Source organism: Ambystoma mexicanum, chromosome 6q (genome assembly GCF_040938575.1).
Source record: "Ambystoma mexicanum isolate Mex_15411 chromosome 6q, UKY_AmexF1_1, whole genome shotgun sequence".
Taxonomy (NCBI): Eukaryota; Metazoa; Chordata; class Amphibia; order Caudata; family Ambystomatidae; genus Ambystoma; species Ambystoma mexicanum.
Genome location: NC_090937.1, coordinates 379,680,969 through 379,702,111, shown reverse-complemented (window position 1 = coordinate 379,702,111; position 21,143 = coordinate 379,680,969). Strand labels below are relative to the sequence as shown.

Sequence of the window (21,143 nt, the reverse complement as noted above, 5' to 3'; positions counted from 1 at the left end):
TGGTACTGCCTCACCTACAGAACAAGGCCAACCAGGACTTGCATGCATTTCATAATGATATTTAGCTCTTATCCTGCCTTCAGGAATCACACTCTGTTTTCCAGGACTTCCATTTTGAGTTGATCAGCAGCTAGGGATAGGTCCTGGAGTGCCCCAACTGCTTTCATCCGTGCTGGGAGTCTATCTTCAATGGTAGTGACCACAGTTTCAACCAGGTTAACTCACTGCCCCCCACAGTGCATATCTCCCTACTGTTCTCTGCCACCAGAAGTTCAGATTGCAAATAAGCCAGCTTCAATCTGATTGTTTATTGATATCCTCCTTGAAGAAGATGAGAGTTTAGAAGAGTAGGTCCTTAGTCAGGAGTGAGCCTTCAGAGGGAACAGATTGCTGGTTGTAGGTTGGCCTGGTCGATAAAAAGGTCTCCATACCAGTAGCTTTTGCCTGTTTTTGAAATCTAGTCATCCTTTGTTTGGAATCTTCTGCCCACTGATCATTGTGGCAGGGGGTAGCTCTCATGATCATGCAGGTCCCCCTAGATATTACTTTCTTTTTTATGTAGGCTTTTCAAAGCCATGTACTCGCTAGACTTAAATAGGCTGAGCATGTGGCTAAATATCAGAGAGGGGCTCCAGGGTAGACATGCACAGTTGGAAGGATAGCAGTGCACCTCACCCATCGTCCTGCCACTGCCACCAAATGGCTTTTAAACCCTAGAGGGCCCCTTTATTACATTGCTCCCAGCATCCACTCATGCAAGATACCACACGCAGATGCAGTGCCTGGCCGCAGCATGTTGTTGGAGCCTGTGACCACTCACTGCCCTGTCCAGGTTCTTGGGCTGCTCATGTGAGGCCCACCCCTTCTTCAAGGAGTGCAAGCTAAGAGCAGGACCCTTAAACCTACTGCCAACCGGGCCTCCAGCAATGCTGTGTACTCTGGTCTTCTTCCCTTCTCCTCTGACAGCACCTTTACCTGTGCATGACATCCCCCACCGCCGCAAGGCTGCCGGCCACTATGTTAAAGAACTCTGCACAGAGCGCTCTGTGGTTCAGCCCTGCTCAACTCATGGGGACCCGATCTCAATTATAGCTCCAGAGTTAGCAGAATCTTCTCGTCCATCTTCTCCTTTACTTTTCTTCAGGGAGGCCAGCGACCGGTTCGTAGTGGTCTGGGGGCCAGGTACAGAGTGTTCTAAGAGCACATCTGCCTGGTCAGCCAACTTGGCCATTACCCCCTATATATTTAAACTTTTGATTGAACTAAAATGATATTGGCAGATGCCGTTGGCACCCGACAAAAAAAACTGTTTATGAACGGAATAATCTATTTCCATACACAGTACTTCCGTTGGGACTTCATTGTATTCCTGCTGCATTTTTCGTTGCTGTATGGAACCAGTTTTGTGACCCCCATCAAGCATATGCAGGGGCATAGTTAGATGACATGATCTATAGTCGTACCTGGAGTGAACTCATGTTTCATCAATACTTAGTAACCCAGATGATTTGTAACGCTGTACTAAAAGTCAACCCCAACATATGCCATTTGGCCCATGCCACCATGCAATACTTGGGCTTTGTCACAGAGGCAGACAGAGTGGTATTATTAAAGACAGAGTGGTATTATTAAAGAAGGTTTATTAAGGGTATTTGCAGGATAAGACGAAATAAACAATAAGTAACTTAAAGTAATATTCAACAATAAAAAAAGGATCTCCTTGAAATCAAAAGGTCTTAATTCAGTAAACTCAATCTGGGTTCTGTGACAAATCCAGGGAATTTGTCCCTTCTTCCCAGGGGGAAGCCACCGCCTTTGGGACTAGCGAGGTGAGCCTGCTACGCAAAACACTCCCTGGGGAGAGGGCATGCAGGGTCCCACAGGTCACTTTTACTGTGTACCGGGCTACATATAATGTGCCCATTGACATAGTATGTGAGAACATTATCAACTATTGTGAATGTCAACCAACACAGGTCAAGAGGAGCTATCATTTTCACTGAGGGCAATACATCCCGAGAGACGGGGTAGGTGTTGAACTGTTTGAACTTACTTAAAGAGATTTTTTTGACACAAGGAAAACCAAGAGCCCTTTATTTTTTTGTGTGTTTAAATTAACATTTGGTTATAACAGTACATTTGGTTTAATCTCCTCAGTGCATAAGAAACAAGGCTAAAGTCATTTTCCATCTCAAGCCACATTATCTACCCCCCTTTCTCCTCCCATGTATTCCCCTGTCCGTTTCAATGTTATCTGTTCTCGTTCCCCTCCTTGCAAGCCCCCCAATCTCCATGTTACATCCCCCTCTGTCCCCCAGTTCTGTGTCAAACATATAAATCCCCCTTACCCTATGGTCCCTTTCCTCCAAGATCAAGGTGGTTTTAAATCTGTGTTGATGTTAAATCATTAAGCATCTGACCCCAGTCCATCCCCACATCCTCCCTCTCCTCGATATCACCTGTTTCCTTAATATTGTCATCTCTGCAAAGCCCCATCTTTGCACATCTCTGACCCATGCTTGTACCATTGGGCCCGTGGGACTTTTCTAAGATATTGCGATTTGTATTTTGGCTAGAATAAACAGAAACTGTGTCATTTTCCAATTGGTCCTGTCCCTCTTTTTTTCCTGGTATCAGTCCCAATAAACAGACAGACTGTGTACACCCATAGGTTTCTGCACCAGTGTATTGATCTTATCCACCACTGTTTCCCAGAATGCTGTTACCACTGGACATTGCCATAGCATGTGTCGAAACCCTGCCAAATTTCCTCCACATCTAGGGCAGTTATGGTGTATTCCATGATTCATGGCATGAAGCCTCGATGGGGTCATATGAACCCGATGTAGAAAATTATATTGAATCAATCGGAATCGTACATTCCTGGATACTTTTTTACCTGCTTCCATATCTGGGTCCTTGTGTCTTCCACTATCTCTTCCCCTAGGTTCCTCTCCCACTTCTCCTTGACCTTCAAGTCCCGTCTTGGTTTACTAACCCGAAATCCCCCCTATAGGCGCGTGACGGCTCCCCTGCTTCCTCCCAGATTTAATATGGTGTGTAATCCTGGGTCTGTATCTGGTTCCTACGGGATCCCCTCCCATATATACGCTATCCTTTTCACCGACTCTGCATATAACAGAAAGGAAACCCCATGCATACTATGTTTATTCTTCCATTGTTTGAACGTGAGCAGCCGTCCCTGTCAAAAACTTCTCCTATCCTGCGACATCCCCCACTTTACAAATTGGTGAGACCAATGTTTTTCACTAACTCCCACAATCTGCTGTCGGACCCCAAGGGGAGTTCCGGGCTATACAACCCATCAACTCGAAAATTGCATTGGAGTCTGCCCCATACTTCTCTCAGAACCTTATATATGCTTTCCCATCCGACCGATCCTATCGGATCCCATAACAACTCAATGCCCTGTCTATGCTTCAGGAGGGTCCGCAGTAGTAGTCGCACTTCCCCCCTCGCTCGAATCATCCCAGCTTCTAGTGGCCTACAATTGCGCCTATATAAAGTACAATTCATAATCTGGAAAGGACAACCCCCCATCCTGATGTGGCTTCCTCAACATCACTAGGGACAACCTGCATCTTTCAGTGCCCCATAACAATTCCCTCAATTTGCCATCTAGGATTTTAAAGACAATGTTCTTGATTATATATGGGATATTGATGAAATAATACAATAAGCAGGGAAGAACCACCATGTTGCATAAGGTTTTCCTCCCCATCAGGGAAATTGGCAAGGTTTTCCAGAAGTCAATTGCGTCTTCAACACCTGCTAGTCTCCTACCAGTGTTGTATACAAATGTTTTCTCTATGTCGTGAAATATTTGTATCCCAAGGTAGCAGAAGGACATGAGTTCCCACTTAATGCCCCAGTCCGGGAGCTCCTCTATTCCCCTCCACCATAGAGATGCTAGCGGGAACAGTATGGATTTCTCTGCATTTATGAGGAATCCTGATAGCTTTTGAAAGTTCCCTAACACTTCCAACAGGATTGGTGCGTTTACGAGAGGGTTACCCACAAATAACAGGGTATCATCCATGTATAGAGATACGGTATGCTAGATGCCCCAGATCTCGATCCCTGTTTCCCGTATGCACTTCCTGAAATAACAGGTCAGTGGTTCTAGTGCCATATCAAATAAGATCGGTGATCCCGGGAAGCCTTGTCTCCATCGCCTAGACCAAATGCCTCCAGGATCCTGAACAGCCACTTCCACTCCACCGAATCAAAGGCCTTGGCGGCATCTAGGGACATTATCCACTTCTCTGAGACGTACGTGTTCCATAACGTAGTGTAGTCGCCTAAGGTTCATAGAGGTATTTCTGCCACAAACCCACATTGGTCTGGGTGTATCAGGCCCGGGACCACCTTTGATAGTCTGGTTACTAAACCCTTCCCCAATATCTCTGCATCCACATTAATCACTGAGATAACAAGGGTCTTTCTCCCTCTTCAATAGGACCGTAACCAGTGTCTCCCGCATCGATTCTGGGAGGATCCCCTTCTCAAACGCTGGATCGTACACCTTTTTCAGTTGGGGAATCAACAATTCCACATACCTGTGGTAGAATTCTACCGAGAAGATGTTGGTCCCTGGAGATTTATTCTTTTGCATAGGTACTCCTGGATTTCCCCCTCTTTTATGGGCACATTAAGGGCCTCATTTTGTTCCCCCGTCACCAGCAGTAGATGCACTTCGTTCAATATGTTGATCGCCTCCTCCTCTACATATAGGCCCTTGCTGCTGTACAACAACCGATAATATTCCTGAAATACCCTATTTACATTCTCCTGCTAAGTTACCAGAGTGGCCCCACAGTCATAGATCTGGATAATAGCAGTTATTCCTTCCTTCCTTATGAACCACGGCAATAAGTGACCCGCTTTGTCTGCTTTGTCCTCTACCACATGTATCTTGATAGTATATTAATTGCACTCAAATCCGAGGAGCACTTCCACCCGCTGCCCCTGCATCTTCTGAGCCTCTAGGTGTTTAATATTCTGTTCGCCCCCCCTCAAGGATTCATTCAGGGTCCTGCGTAGCCCTGCCATTTTTTATATGCATAGCGATCTCGGGGTCACTTTAAATGTGTCCCACACAACTCCCACATCTGTCACTGATCCCTCATTGACTCAAAACTGAACAATATCTTCCTTCAATGCGTCCCTGAAGGCCATATCCTCTCCAATGCATCCACCTTCAGACGCCAAAGTGGTATCACCGGCCGCCTCACCAACCAGCAGTGCATGGTCTGATAGTATCCACCTAAGATACTCAATTCTTGAAAACCATCAATCATGCCCCCTCCCAACAAAAATATAATCTAACTGAGAGTATGTGGCATGTACCAGGGAGAACAAAGAAAATCCCCACTCTTCCCCATGAGATTCCCCCCATATTTCCACTAAATCTAGATTCTGTATGACCATGCGAAGTGAATCCTACTGATTTTGACAGTTTTCCCTGACCTGTCCATATCTGGATCCAACCAACAATTAAAATCCCCATCCCAAAAAACCCACATCCTATCCTCGCACACCTTCTCTTGTACCGATCTAAAAAAGGTCTCTGTGTCAGTGTTCGGTGCGGATGGGTTTAATATGCAGAGGGACTGTCCCTCCAATGTACCTTGAAGTACCAAGGTCCCACCTTCTGTGTCTCCTCATGTGTCCGTAAATGTGTACCGGGGTATCCCTTCTTATCCAGATCAAAACTCCCATAGCATAGGAGGAGTACATATACCCAAATACTCTGCCTCCACATTTACGACATAGCTCCGCTAGATCCGGGCTCAACAAATGTGCCTCCTAGAGCTCCCACTTTTACCCTTTTCACCAGTTTCCCCAAGCCTTGGACATTCCAAGTTGGCCTCATTACGAGGTGGGAGGAAAGGGATTACCAGCACCGGTAAGGGCACCAGTGCCGGTAATCCTTTACCTCCCTACTACGAGTTACCTTTGTGGGTCCTTCCTTAATGCCTGGATTTTGCAGGCGTTAAGGACGGGACCCACAAAGGGACTCTAGAGCTAATAACGGTACCGCAATTTGCGGTACCGTTATTAGTGCCTTCCCCATTCCCATTGAGCCCTATGGGGGCTCAAATGGGAATGGGGAATGGCCCTGGTGAATGGGGAATTACCGGTCCCTCCGACCTCGGAATGGACCGGTAATTGCTCCATTCACCAGGGCGGAGTCGGAAGGGTTTTGGAGGCAGCCATGCAGCTAATAGCTCCATGGCTACCTCCAACCTCGTAATGAGGCCCCCTATCTTAAGTGTTGTGGCACCCAATTTCCAACATGTCTCGGCTTTGGGTTCCCAACCTCATGCACCATTCAAGCTCAGCCTGTCCCATGTGTCTCACCATTGGTCTCAAAGGGCCTCATCACTAGATGGGCGGAAGCCCTTAAATGCGGCAGTAACAGCATTACCGCCGTATTTAAGGGCTGGCCCTATCACGAGTTGGGCGCTAAATGGGCTGTTTTACCTCCAGCTTTTTTCTGGAGTTGAAAATCTCATTTAGCACCCTGTTTTCGGCACAACTACTGCCGGCTGCATTAGAGCTCAGTATTTGCGCCAAAAATGGACTCAATGGGGAATGGGGATTTACTGTTAACGCCCAATGCATGATCTGGGGCTAACAGCGCCGGACCGGTTGGCGCTAACGCGATTACAGCTGAGCAGTATTACAGCCAGGATACCGGCCAACTCGTGATGAGGCCCAAAATAGTTTCCCTGTAACCCAATGATAAAAATCTTGTTAACTGCAATCACCCAACCAATCCCTCTCCCAGTATTTCCCCCATCCCACCCAACTTCCCTCCATTGATAGCAACTCGTCTGCCCATCCATTTCATTCCTCTCATTGGTTGATCCCTATCAACCACTTTCCCTCCCCCCATAAATCTCCCCCCCCATATATCACAACTCAACTCTTTAACCTTCCAAAACTCAAACAGCACCCCTCTCCCCTGCTGGTCTTGCATAACGCCCTAGACTTAATAACCATTGGTGCCCTGTCGTCCCACCCAGGGTTCCCCCTTCAGAGCAGATGACCCAGTGGTCTCGGGTGATTGGCCACAGCTCGTGGCTCCACCGACTCCTCAACTTCACCAGTTTGTTTATACATTCTCCACTCCCTTCTCCCTATGTTGCCCAGGGTCTTACACCATTCACAACCAGGCCGAACTGCATTTCCCACTGTTCATCTGTTCATTTTCTATCATTGCCCTCCCTATTTTGCGACTCTCCTGTCTCCTCCTTGGCTACCAGCCAGGTCCACACTTCCGCGGCCACCAGGAAAAAAATGACTGTCAGCTAGCCTCTTTAATTTTGCGGGGAAGACCATGATGTAGCGCAAGTTGTTGTCATTCAGCTTCCTCTTGATCGCGTCAAAGGATCTCCTCTGCTTCTGGACCTCATGACTGAAGTCCGTAAAAATTAGGATTCACGTACTATCCCTTGGGAAGTGTCTCACTGTCTGGCTTCCTGCGAAATGGTGTCCCTATCTCTAACAGTTTAGCTACAATCACCCGTGGAGGCGCTTCTGGTGGCTGTGCGCTCGCGGGACCCTCTGTGCCCTTTAAACCATGAATAGCTTGGACAGACCCTTCAGCTTGAATTCCTCCAGTAAATGTCTCTCCAGGAATAACTATATGCATTGGCCTTCTTCTACCTCCGGCACCTCGATCAGGTGGATGTTACACTTCCTGGAGCGACCCTCTGCATCTTCAGCCCTGTCTTCCAATGTTCTGGTCGCCCCTACCAGGCGTGGTGTTCAACAAAGTCAGTTTCCTTGCCATTACTCACTCTTTGTTCCATGCGTGTCACCCTTTTTGGGCCTGGCATCGGCTGCATCTATCCTTAGTGCCGGCTCGGACTCCTCACCACGGCCCTCCTTACTTGGCACCTCTGCGCCTATGTAACGTCTGTGGGGCTGCTTTGTTTCCACGCCCAAGTGTCACCAGGCTAGTCTCTACCTCCCGACAAGCTGACACTGTCGCCCCTACTTCTTCGCCACCTCTGAAACCAGCAGGGCACCCTTGCCGAATCTCCCTCTCACAGGCTGCTGTTCACCCCGCCGGTGCAACCCGCTGTCTCCAGTCCTCCGTTAACCGGGAAGGCATGTCCTAATATCAAGCTCCAAGTCGCAACCCGATTGCAGGGTCTTCTCCGCAGGCCCCCTCCTTTCTGTACCTGCCCCTGCCACATCACCGCCAATGCTCCTCTCCACATTGGGACCGTTGTGCAACTTTCCCCCTATCTGCCTGGTCGGCCGCCTCTCAGGCTTACAATATTAGCTGCTCCCTCTTGCGCAGCAGTCCGCAGTCTACGCCGTGTGTACACCACTCGTCATGGGGAAACCCATGTCCTGACGATCTCCACCCGCTCTGGGAGCTGCTCTCCCACTGATATTCAGTCTGTTCAGTGATTTTGACCGATTTCAAACAGGAAATGCGCCGGCGGGCCACAGAGCTCCCGAGCTTCACAGCCTCATCGCTCGGCCCTTGGGCACGCCCACAAGCCTTTTCTTTCTTTTGAACTACAAAGACTGGCCCAGGGCCAGGAAAGACACTGAGAAATATTTTGGGTGGTGGCAGGAAACCAGCCACCAGAAGCCCAAATATAGTGCAAGTGAAACTTACTTAGGCCAATTTATATTGTTTAATTTTAGTGGTAGGGCGACCATAGGATAGACTTGGTTTTGGACACAGGTCAGAATTTATGTGAGACATCCTGATGAGCACCTCTATATTTTAGAAATTAGGGAACCTCTATCATAGCTTCACAAGGGATTGAGACTGGGGTTTGGAAGGACCAAGCAAACCCCACCCCCTCCACCAGGGATTGAGTAATCTACACATTCTTCCTATCCATTCTGTCCCCGAAAAACCAAGACTACTTCTTCCCCCTTGATTATTAGCAACAGTATTTTTTTTACTAAGGTAGCCTCTGTATTCTCTCTGCTCACCACTTCTCCTGTCCCTCCTCATGCTCCCTATTGGTTTTATCTCCAAACGTTCTTCTTCTGGTTTCCTCCAGCCTCTTGTACTCTTCTCCTAATCACTCCTGATGTTCTATCAAAACTCCACCATAATGATATCTCATCCATCCACATGATTTCTTCCACCACCCTGCTCACAACTCCTGCAAATCAGCTCATCACATTTTCTACACTCCTTCTCACAACCTTGGGCCCACTTCCTCCTCCCAGAATCTGCCAGTTTCCTTTGTTTTCCCTCCAACCTTCCTTCTTGTAGTGTCTCCATCCTCTTTGCACTTTCTGCAGCTCGCTGCCTGCAACCAGCCTCCTTCAGTCATCAGCTCCTCTATGCCAGAGCCTCTACGCCTTTTTCAAATGCTCCTAACACTCAAACCTGACCAAATGGTCAGCAACAATTATTGAGCTCTCATAACCTCCCTCTGGTTTACGTGCACCCTTAATGAATGCACCAGTAAACCATAATAGGCCCATGATTGGTTTACTAAACTGGCTGCACCGTGCACACCTGAAAAGTCCCCAACCCACAGCATAACACAGACCAAGCAATCAAGAGGCCGATCTGCCGGGCAGTTGGTCTTCGCACAGTGTTCTTTAACTAGACTGTTGCAGTGTTTGTGCTGTCCTGCACACTCCAAAACTAGACCCCAATAATCATATAGCTACAGTAAGTCTGGCACTCCTATTTATCAAAGGGCCGATAAGCATACTTAGTGGTAATATATATCCCATCAGAACCGCACTGCATAATACCGACCCTGGCATCTTGTCAAGGGGCATGCTTCATGTGTCACAGAGCTGGGGCATGGTGGGGTGGTTCAGAGGAACTCCTATTTACCATCCCCAGGCCCACAAGATGCGGCGTATGATGGCATCTGACACCACGTCATGCAATAGCCCAAAAAACAGCCACAGGATTTTGTCATAGCTTCAAGGTGTGGAAGAGACTGGGTCAGCTACAAGACGGGGAGGCTGACAGAGAAACCAGGCTCGTGCATCAGTTTTGAGTTATGGCAAACAGCTTTATTGTTGTCTTGCAAGACAAGCACATGACATGACCGCTCCAACCTCACTGCCCTCCTGCCCTTTTTAGGTCACTACATACCCGACACATTCAAAACCTAGGAACCTTCTGGAAACTCTTCATGCCTTCCAGCAGGAGTATCCCACCTCTCGCAAACACAATACATATTTTCATTCAATTCTAGTCCTTTGATTTCAAATTCTGGTTACCATGTCATTTGCCAAGTCCTCCTGGAATGTGTTCTACGGAGGGGTACTTATTCAATCATATCATCATTTGCACTCTGAAAGATCCTTTGTTCATAACGGACACCACCCGTTTATGCAGTCACATGGATACAAAACCATTGGCTCTAATTCCCTCAAGACAACACTTTTCCGTCCTACCTGGTGCCCATTCTCAACAGTAGGAGAAACAAGCATTGGCCTAAACCAACCAATTAAATCACATTATAATGCAGGAATCCGGTAATCTGTCAAATAAAGCAGATAAGGGTGCACTAAGGACATTTTTACATTCCACACTCGTCCTTTTTGCACCATGATGCAACATATATAAGTATTGGGCTTGTTATTGGTAGATTTCTATTCAGAGTTCCAGCAGTTCCTCACCCGGTTATGGATAATAAAGGTTTCATGGGAACCAGGTCTACGAAAACAGAGCCCTAAATTGCAATCTAAATTTCAATATTTATGAGGGCATCATTCTCTCTATTTGATCAAATATATCATTGTCAATTCTTACACTAGATTACAAATTTTACTTTCTGATGTTTGTGGGGTCTCTTCAATTTTCTTCACATGTGGCAACAGTTCTAGCAGGTTCTCAAATGCATGCAGAATCAATTGGTTCCAATTTTGCTCAAAGTCAGGGTGTAGACCACCAACTTGGGACCTTTCGGCAGGCCAGAAAACATTGTGAGTTCAGATACTAGTTTTGAGCACGAGGTGAGCATCAACTGAAGACAATGCAATAATCTGTATGCAACTAGAATTAACCTGAAACAAGACTCACCCTGAAAACTAGTACTGTTGGCGAATCCCCCCCCAACATATTTGATTTCCCACAAAGAGGATCTGAACTCTAGCTAGCTTGCTAAGACATTGCAGCTGAATTGGCCACAATAACCAATTGGTGCCTAGTCCTATCCACAAAACAGGGTTTGCTCCTGGGGTCTCATCAAACATCAAGCTGTATTTCCAGGTGGTTTCACCTCCTACACTGCACCGTGGGTTACCCAGTCCCCACTGCAGTCCGCCCATGGACCCTTTATGATATAACTTGTGGGGGCCCACACGCCATAAACTCGGCCTTTAGTTTGAAAGGAGCACAGCAGGCCTCTGCATTTCCAGCTGTTATACTTTCACATTTTCCTCAAAGGTCTGAGATCTTCTGGGATACCAGGCTCATTGCTGAGTTCCCGTAGCCAGGCTTGATGTTGCATGTCTTTGCAGATGCTTACAAGTTGGCTTTTTAGGAAGTCTTGCACCTCGGCACAGGCAAAGTACCACTCCAGTGATGACCCTGAAGCTGTGATGTTCCAAACTAACCGGATTAGATTTCTCATGTAGTTGAATTGAGGTCAGAAATGATGCAAAGCTCTACTATGTTGGTGTCAGTGTTTGTGAGCTGTGCTCCGGTAACAAGCCCTTTGGCTTGTTGAAGCTAACCTAACTGGTCACTATGAGACTGGCCCCTATACACAAAGTCCATGCTGCAAGGGCTGTGTTTGCTACATCCCACACTTTCGGAGAGAGCTTCCTCTTCCCCTTTCCAGACAGTAATACTTGCCACAGCAGCACTAACCCAATCGCTGCTCCCCTCAAGCAATTAGAGATCTGGGACGTCAACAGGAAGGCAGATAGATCAATTGAAAACGGTGATGGTACTAAATAATGCATTCACAATATCTCACAAACTGAATCTCACGAGACGGATGGAGATGATACACTAGTCAACCTATGAAATTCAGACATGTTAATTATCTGAGACACTGCGGATTTAATAATCAAACATGAATAGTCCCCCTCGCCTAACAGTGACAAAGTAGATACAATTCATGTACACATACTCTGTTCATTAATGTCCCGTTCTTTAAATTCATATAGGTTACCAATTAACAATTGTCATTATAGTGGTTTAGGTCACCACTAGTCTCTACCACCACCAACCTATATCATATATTCTGGTTGCTGCCACCATGACCGCCCCTCTCTGGGAGATTCCCATTCCTCGAGATCATCTTTCTACTCGCTCGGTGTACTATCATGTCCCACACGTTTACCCGTACCGTGCCATTTGTGAACCAAGCCTATTCTCTAACTATGTGCTAATCGCTATGAACAAAATACAGGTTACAAAGATAATAAAGAAGAAAGTTAAACAAGTGTGACAGTTTCGGCTAGCTCATCTCATTCAGGGCAGTTGGTACATGGACAGACAATGTTCTAGTTTGTGCTATGCAAGCTAAATTAATGGAGGGTTTGTGGCTGGCAGTGCTTTAGCCTAGTCGTAGTCCCTCTCAATTTGGAAGAGCATGACCGGGTTAGACAATCTGCCCAGATTGGCATTTAGCTGATTATGGAAGGAAATCCAAATGCAAGTCCACTGAACTGTCCCAGGACACTCCGAAGTCATAGGTCCTGCCTGGCCAAATCATGATGTACCATCAGCAGTGCCACTGCCATAACTCCACCTCTGAAGCAGTCACTAAGTCTGGAAGGTTAACCTTTCTACTAGGTCTAAATTCAAGTGTTGACAGTTCCTGCCCATGCAAGAGAACTGAATCATGTGTGCTGAACAGTACATAATAAAAAGCCATCAGCACATAGATCAGGTAACTCTTAGGCCTCGATTCCTGGTGCAATGCTTCTCTTAGAGGAGGAGGCATGCAACCAAACAGATTTCCTTTATTTTAATAGCCATTCCAGTGACTAACAGTACCTGAAGGGTCCCACTTTTGTGCCAAGGCTGTATTCTGGTGGAACTGGAACACCATCACTAATTCTCTTGGATGAAGAAAGTGGCAGGCCTCCTCTGGCTCTTTTGGTAAGGCTTCCCGCCCCTGCACAAGAATGCGCTAAACAGTAGCAATCAGTGTTTGCAGTAATTTAGGAGCAATTTATCAGCAAGATGAATGTTAACATGTGCATCCTACTCAGGCGAGAAGGGATAACACACTGGCCATCAACAAATCATTTCATGGGGGCTTAGTCCTGTCTTTCTCTTTGTGCTGCTCCTCATGCTGATCAATACTAGCGAAAACACCTTCAGCCACTTGAGGCCAGTCTTGCACACAATTTATTATTAATTATCTCTACCCTACCCAGGCACAGTGAGGATGGCGAGTGCAGTATATTTAAAGCTGAGCAAAGGTCCTTAATAAGATGGTTAACAAAGTGGTTACCTCTATGACTTAGTAATCGGAATGCCACATCTCTGTATAAAGTCCTTCAATAACACTGTGGCAATTGCGATAGTATATCCTCCCCTGCATGGATATGTTTCCATCCAGACAGAGAAAACATTGAGAACTAACATATACTGCAGATTGTTACATTCGGTGAGCTAAATAAAGTCCACCAGGAGCTTAATGGGAGGTCCATTCACTGGTGGATGTGCTCCTTGTGTGGTGAACACTGTTTTCCAAATGTTCTTCTGTCATATAACACACTGTATACAATAGATCTAAGCCATGGCTAGAAAGTCTATTGTCTACCAATCTTGGTTTATAGTGGAGATCATAAAGAGTTTTGACACAGGCTGTGGTATATTCTAGTCAAGTAAGATAAGAGAATTTTCAGTGTGACAAGGTGGCGATGTTTGTCCCACCACAAGCAGTCTTTATTTAGTTGGCAACCCTTTCTAGCCCACAAGTATATTGCAGGAGCTGCTTCCTGGATTGTGGCTAATTTGTCAAGCATTTGGAAGGGAGGTGACGCTAAGGCTCCTTTCAGTTTTTATAAATACTATGCATGAGAGCTGGATATGGCATCCAGCCAGTTTAGCAGCTGAGCCTTCAAAATCATTTGTACAAGCAATGTCACTATCAAAGGGTAGATTTGCTGCACACTTGATTATAGTTATCTGCATGGGCAGCATGATAGCTTGCAACAAAGCTTCTACATAAGTGTGATTATTTATGGGTGAAACAAACTAAGTTAGGAAGCTTCATTGCTTCCACAATTGTGTGCAACCCCTCATGCTTAGCTAGAATCAGTGTATACATTTACAGTTCGCTGATCTGCTAATTAACGGGCACGAGTCAGTGAGACCAGTTCTGCTACCTGAGATGATGTCACGCTGGACAGTTTTCCACTTTCCACTACTCCCTAAACATCTTCGTCCCTAGAACGAGTACATCCACAAAGTTTAGTAAGCGTTGTGTATTGGTGTATCAGGCATAGTCCTTCAAGGTGTCAAAGGGTAAATTGGTAATGGGCACACAGTTATGTGGTTCTCCATCAGCAGGAATTGGCAATAAAGATGGTGGGGTCCAGCAGAGGACAACTGGTCAGGGTAATGTTGGAGGAGTTTAGAAGCAACACGAGATACTTGTTCTATCGAGGCACAGATATGCGTTGTGTTTTGGTTTTCAACAATGATGTCACCACTGAATGGAGAACTGCTATTTCTAAAGAGGAGCCCTGAGCTATGTTTTTACAAAGGAGGCATGGCGGCTTTTCTGCTGCTACTGGGTCTAGCGCTTTGCTATAGTGTGCAATGGTTCTCTCATACTCACTGTGTGTTTGTGTTAGCACTGCTGATGCAAGCCCATTCCTCTCTTGGTAGCACAGGGTGAGTGTCTTCATAATCGGTGAGGCCTAACACAGGTGCACTAGCTAAAGTTTTTTTTTATAGTATTGAATTCCTTTTCTGCTTCTGATGTTCACTGACGCAGTTCTGGTGTATTGGCTTTGTATAGTCACGTAATGGTTTGACAAGCTCTGCATAACTTAAAACCCACTGCCTAAAGCATCCAACCATGTCCAGAAATGCTCTAAGGTGGCCTAGGAATTTTATATACAGTCTCCTTTTGGGATTCCGCTATGAATCTGTAACGCAACATATGTCCCAGATATTGTACCGTTTCCCTGCATAACTGCAATTTCTACTTAGAGGCCTTGTGCCCCTTCATTGCTAATGCAGTGAATAAAGCTTGGATATTGTGACGAATCGCGTGATCCAGACCCTTCCGCCCAGGGGGGAGTCTTTCATTTGACAAATTGGAGGGAGAAATAACAAAAAGGGTTAATTGAGTGTTTACCGATATATCCCTCACTTCCCTACTAACCTCACTTTTGTGATGTTTACATTTGATTTAGAAATCCACTTGTGTTTATTGCCCTATGTACTCAGGGCTTTTTTGATTGTCAGACCATGCATTGTTGTTTTAGGTTTTTTATACTTATATGTTTTATGTTTCGTAAATAATGATTAAAATATGCTGAATTTGTGCATTTTTGTCTAAATAAAATATGACAGCTCTCTAAGTGGTGTTGTATGTGGATCATCACAGCCTTGTGCGTGTGAAGGTGGGTAGCTTGTTTTGTGGAACCCCCTTTGTATATCGTGTATAACTGGTTCTCCTCCACACAGCCCCCGAAAAAAGAGGACCACCCATCTCTGTAGTTGTACATTCCACCATATATTTCGTCGCCAAAGGCTTTTGTATGGGGACATTATGTATGGGGACTTTTATTACCTTATACCACCAGGAGAGACTCCCCTCTTGGGGAGAAGGACTCCCGTTCTGACGAGGAACTCCCTGTCCAGTTCACCCAACAACCAAGCTTAGTGACACCTTCTGGAAGAAAACAGGAAAAATCACTATACATTTGCTACTGTGATATCAAACCTGAAAGAAAGTACCTGTCTGGTACTGCGAGAAAGGAAACCAATAGACCAATAATGAATATCAATCCAACACAAAAGACAGACCAATGTTACAAAGGGGAAGCCCCAGCACAGCATCATAAGTATTGGAGGAGGAGACACCAGAGAGCGAGAGAAGCCCCAGAGATTCATATCTGCTGTTGCAGCAAAGCTGAACAAGAGGAGGAGACGTGGCTTCCCACGCTGGGAGGAAGCTCGAGCAGGTGCCCGAGTCACACCTACAGAGAGTGAGGTTCTGGAGAGCTGAGAGAACAAATACAGGTCTCTGGAGAGACCCACTGAGATGTTGTAAGGCAAGGAGACGGAGAAGCATCTCCTAGATGCCAAGGCCACATATGCAACGGCACCACTGAGAGTGTTGGAATGAGAAGAAGAGAAAACGAGAGTTGCCGTCCTGACAAACAGAGAAGATAGAGCGGAGCCACAAACGCGATCCCTACACGAAGAGGGTAACAGGGAGAGTGGGAGACCCGGGAAGTGCAGCAAGTATAACGAATGGTGTATTCATATTTGTCCCAGTGAAAAGTAAAGTGATAAGAAGAGTGAGAATCATCACTGGGTTAATCATACTCATAACAAAACACTATTGGAGGGAGGGCCAAGGAGCAGCAACCTCCACCTGATGCTCACAATTCTTTCACACAACGCAGACAGACTTTTTTTTCAGACTCAATTTGTCACTTCTCAACTACAATACCAAACGCATAAGATAATCATAGATGCTGAGGGCAGAAACACAAAGATAAAGAGGTAAAAAAAAACTCTAACCCAACTCTAAAACCTCAAATTTCTGCATACACAACCACTTCTCTGCACAGCAATCCGCATGTATTTCACCACACTGCAACAACAGGCGAACAACACATAACCTGGCACAACAGCACATGGGAATTTGCACCGACCCAAAAAACGCAGTTCAGCTTAGTGAACGGTGCAAACCGAACTGAAGCTGCCAACAGTACATCACAACTCTCACTGCCCTATTCCCTCTTCACCCTACTAACCCCTTTACCTCCCTTTTTTCAGATTCTCCAGAGCGCTTGGGGACCACTCCGGTGGTCACGGTGCGCGGTACAAATACATGTAACATTAACAGTAGGTGGCCTGCAGCTCACTAAATCTCACTAAAGGAAAGTCTAACTATCCCTCAATATAATTGCTTGTATATCCCTAGTTGGTGCGGACGTGCCGCCATTCTATCTGCCGCCTTTCCTAGATAGGCGGCACTTCAGCACCGACTAGGGATATACAAGCAACTATATTGAGGGATAGTTCAACTTTCCTTTAGGGAGATTTAGTGAGCTGCAGGCCACCTACTGTTGAGAAGTGACAAATAGAGTCTCAAAAATAACGTCTGTCTGGGTTGTGTGAATTAATCATACTCATCCCAGTGAAAGGCAAAGTGATAAGAAGAATGAAAATCATCACTGGGTTAATCATACTTGTCCCAGTGAAATACAAAGGGCTGAAAAGAGTGAGAAACATCAAAGGACTACTTATGCTGGTCCCCATGAGATACAAGTTTGGAGGAAGAATGAAAAACACAAGCAATTGTTGATCGACCCAAAGAAGAGTGAGAGTTCTGATTGGAATAAGACTGTTTTATATTATTCAAGATGCAAATTGGATCTCGGGTAAAGAGAGACTTTCAAGTTTGAATAATAAACCCAGAGTGAAAGAACCTCAAGTAAAAAAAGGGAACCCCTCTTAAGAGGATGTCGAAAGACCAAAAGAAGAGAGACCTATGGAAGTGGTAAAGTCCACTAATTGAACTGGATGAACTGATACAAGTGATAATAACCAAGATCCATCTAAAGATTATAGATGAACAGAAACTTGCTGATAAAGCAGCCCCAGGAGAAGGGAGTGATTCTCCTGGATTTTAGTTGTTTTGTATTTATGGTAGGGTTAGAGTAGATTCGTTTTGACGGCAGACAGAATTTTCCTTTTTACTTTACATCTGAATGATGAGGAACCTAGTTAGTTTTGTTAGGTAGGGAAACCCATAGTTTAGGGAAAGTTAGGCATTACTCATATCATTTAAATAAAGCCAAGTTAAGAATGGAAAACCCTTGGCTGTCTCCTTCTGATCCGCCACACTATCTTCTTTGCGTACATCATATAATGGAGAGGCAAACAAGTTATCTACCTACTGTACCAGAATGGATTATCCAGGGTTCTTAATGCCATCTAAATCCTTCCTTCCTAGGCTGTTGTGAAAAGAGTGGGTGCCTCTGTGTAAACCTGGTGAAGCCTTGTCCATTTATACTGAATTCCGAGATAGGAAAATGTGAATATAAAATGGTTTTCTGGGTGTATGGAAAAGGAAGAACACAGGTCTACCACAGTAAAGTGCAAGGTAGTCGATGCAGGATGTGATCATAGCTGTTTTGGATAATACGAGGAAAGCAAGAATAACTACTGCGTTTACAGCTCTTAATTCTTGAACAAATATATTGGTGCTCCTTTCTAGCTTTCTGGCCGGCGTAATCTTAGTATTACAGGGATAAGATATAGGAACTATGATCCCTTGTTTTAACAAGGACTATCAATAGCGCCATCTCCACTTCAGCTTTGTTTTGCAAAGGGTACTGGGGAATATGTTTCGTGATATCCGAGTGCTGATTGAACACTACTTCCAGTTGGTCTAAATAATTGTGCAGAGATTCTCCCTTATTTTGTTCGCAGTTACTTATCTTCCCCCAATCTCTTTCTAGGGTACAACTCAGGGATAGCAGTAATGATTCTCTTTCAGGATCGTTCTAATTTTCTCTATTCCGGGATCTGCTACTGGCTATTGGGCCTGTAGTGTGAACCTCCTCTGACATTCCCTCTCAGATCCAAAGCCATCGTTGAATCCATACCTTCCCACTGGGGCACTGATGTCCCTGTAAATTCTGTAGCTGCAGCACCATGAGGTTGCTTTCAATATTCTGTCTTCTGTTCCTGGCACACAACACGTTGTTTCGCAACTGTCATCAATATGTACAGATAGCGGCTGAGTTGCCCTGTCCAGGAGAGGGAAGAGTATAGTTACACTGCAGCCTGTATGGACATTCATTCTTGCCCCACCTGTTTGCAATAATGACATGCCATACAATCTAGCTATTCCCCAGGTTGTCCCTGTTGGTACCTCCAATCCTCTTACCTCCAAAGCCACCCCTGAATTCGAACCTTCCCACTGGGGGATCTGAGTCACCTCCCGTCGCCCCGGGAGCTTGTCTTGGGAGTGGGGAGGAGGGGCTGAAAGGTTATACTCTCTCATCCATAATTTGCACTACTTCTAGTCAGGGGCGCAATGAATAGGGAATCAACGGTATATGTGAATCCTGGGGGCAGTCGACCTACCTGAACCTGGGTACAGAGTGATATAATATGATAGGTGCAAGTGCAATCAGGGCAGCATGGCTCTGGGTAAGTGCAATGAGGCAGGGAACTGTAGGGTTCCAGATACAGCCCCTAAGTGCGTGTTAGGCCCGGAAGCAATGCAGGGGCTATTGGTCGTGGAGGAGCCGGGTACACTGTCAGACTCTCAGGGTTGCCAGGCAACCACTGAGCGCAGCAGACAAGTAGGTCAGCAGGGGAGAGAGAGAGAGAAAGAAGAAGCAAAATGGAAGGTCTTGAGCTGTTTCCGGAACTTCAGGTGGTCCGGCTGAGGTTTGAGAGAGAGGCAGGGAGGCCATTCCAGAGGCAGGCACCTGCAGAGGAGACCTAACCCCACTCTTTGCCTAGAGAAGCATCAGACCCTCAGAGAGTTGGAGGTAGCTGAGTGAAGGGCTTGAGAAGGAAGGTATTTCGGAAGATAGAGTTGGATGTAGTATGGGCCCTGGCCACAGATAGCCTTGTGGATGATGCAGCGGGTCTTGAACTTGATTCTTGCAGCCACCGGGAGAGAATTCAGGGCTGGAGAGATACGGTCCCTGGGCATGAGGCCAAGGACAAGTCTCGCAGTTCTGTTCTGGATTAGTTGCAGAGGAAGGAGAGTAGAGGAAGGCAAATTGAGAAAGAGGCTCTTGCAGTAGTCCAGCCTAGAGAGAACCAGGGCTCTGGGGACAATTAGCTTTTGGGGGAAAGTGAGAAAAGGAAGAATACCTCTGAGGGGGGGCAGCTGGTAGTGGGCCTTCTTGGCAAGGTCAGTGATGTGAGGAGAGAAGGAGAGAGCGGAGTCAAAAATGACACCAAGTTTTTTTGCTTCACAGGAAGGCCAAGGAAGAGGACCCAAGGAGGGTGGCCAGAGTGAGAGAGGGAAAGCGGGAGCAGGGGTCCGAATGAAAAGGATCTCAGTCTTACTGGCATTAAGGCAGAGATCGTTGGAGGCGCACCACTCCTGAATGGCGGATGGACAGCCAGGAATGAGCGAGAGATGAGAGGAGGCTGAGGGGAACCTGAAGGAAAGCTGAGTGTCATCCGCATAACTGAAAGTTAGAGGAGAAGGTACAGATAAGGTGGGCCAAAGGGGCCAAGTAGAGAGTGACTAGAGCGTGAGAGGTTAGAGTCCTGAGGAACACCACATGTGGAGAGAGAGTTGGTGGAAAGGACCCAAGTTAGACCTGCAAGGGTTGGTCCAGGAGGAAGGAGGTCAGCCAAGCAAGGGCCTGATCGTGATGTCAAAGTTCTTACGGAGACAGTTGATCGGGATGGCGTGATTGACCGTGTCAAAAGCAGAGGAGAGATCTAGGAGGATGAGGACAGAAGGAAGGCCAGAATCGAGATTAGTGAGAAGATCTTAGCAGGTGTTCAGGAGAGCAGTTTAGTGCCTCTGGCTGCTCTGAAGCCAGACCGATGGTCATGGAGACAACCACCAGATTCAGTGAGGAGAGTAAGCTGGGAGATGGCCAGCTTTTCCTGGAGTTTGCCCAGGAAAGGAGTGATAGAGATCGGGTGGTAGTTTGCCGGACAGGAAGGATCAGCAGAAGGCTTTTTCAGGAGGGGTGCACAATGGAGTGCATGAGGTGAGAGGGGAAAGTTCCAGTGGCAAATGAGTGATTGCAGAAATCGGCTAAGTCTGGAGCAAGGGTGTCAATGTGATCCTTAATGGTTCTGGAGGAGCAGGTGAGCACCCGCTTGGACGACACTCTCATAGATTGGACTTGTCTAGAAACATCATCAGGTGTGGTCAGAGAGAAAGAGGAGAAAGGAGGAGGAGAGGGAGAGGCAGCTAGAGAAAGGCCAGAGGTAGACAAAGAGGAAGAGGCGATAGAGG

General features: G+C 46.3%; 1 protein-coding gene across 2 annotated transcripts in view; it reads right to left on the bottom strand.

Annotated features, from left to right (window-relative positions):
* CYP2U1 (cytochrome P450 family 2 subfamily U member 1) overlaps nt 1-21,143 on the bottom strand; it is a 515,971-nt gene that overhangs the window by 68,665 nt on the left and 426,163 nt on the right. The gene's annotated exons all lie outside the window — the stretch shown is intronic.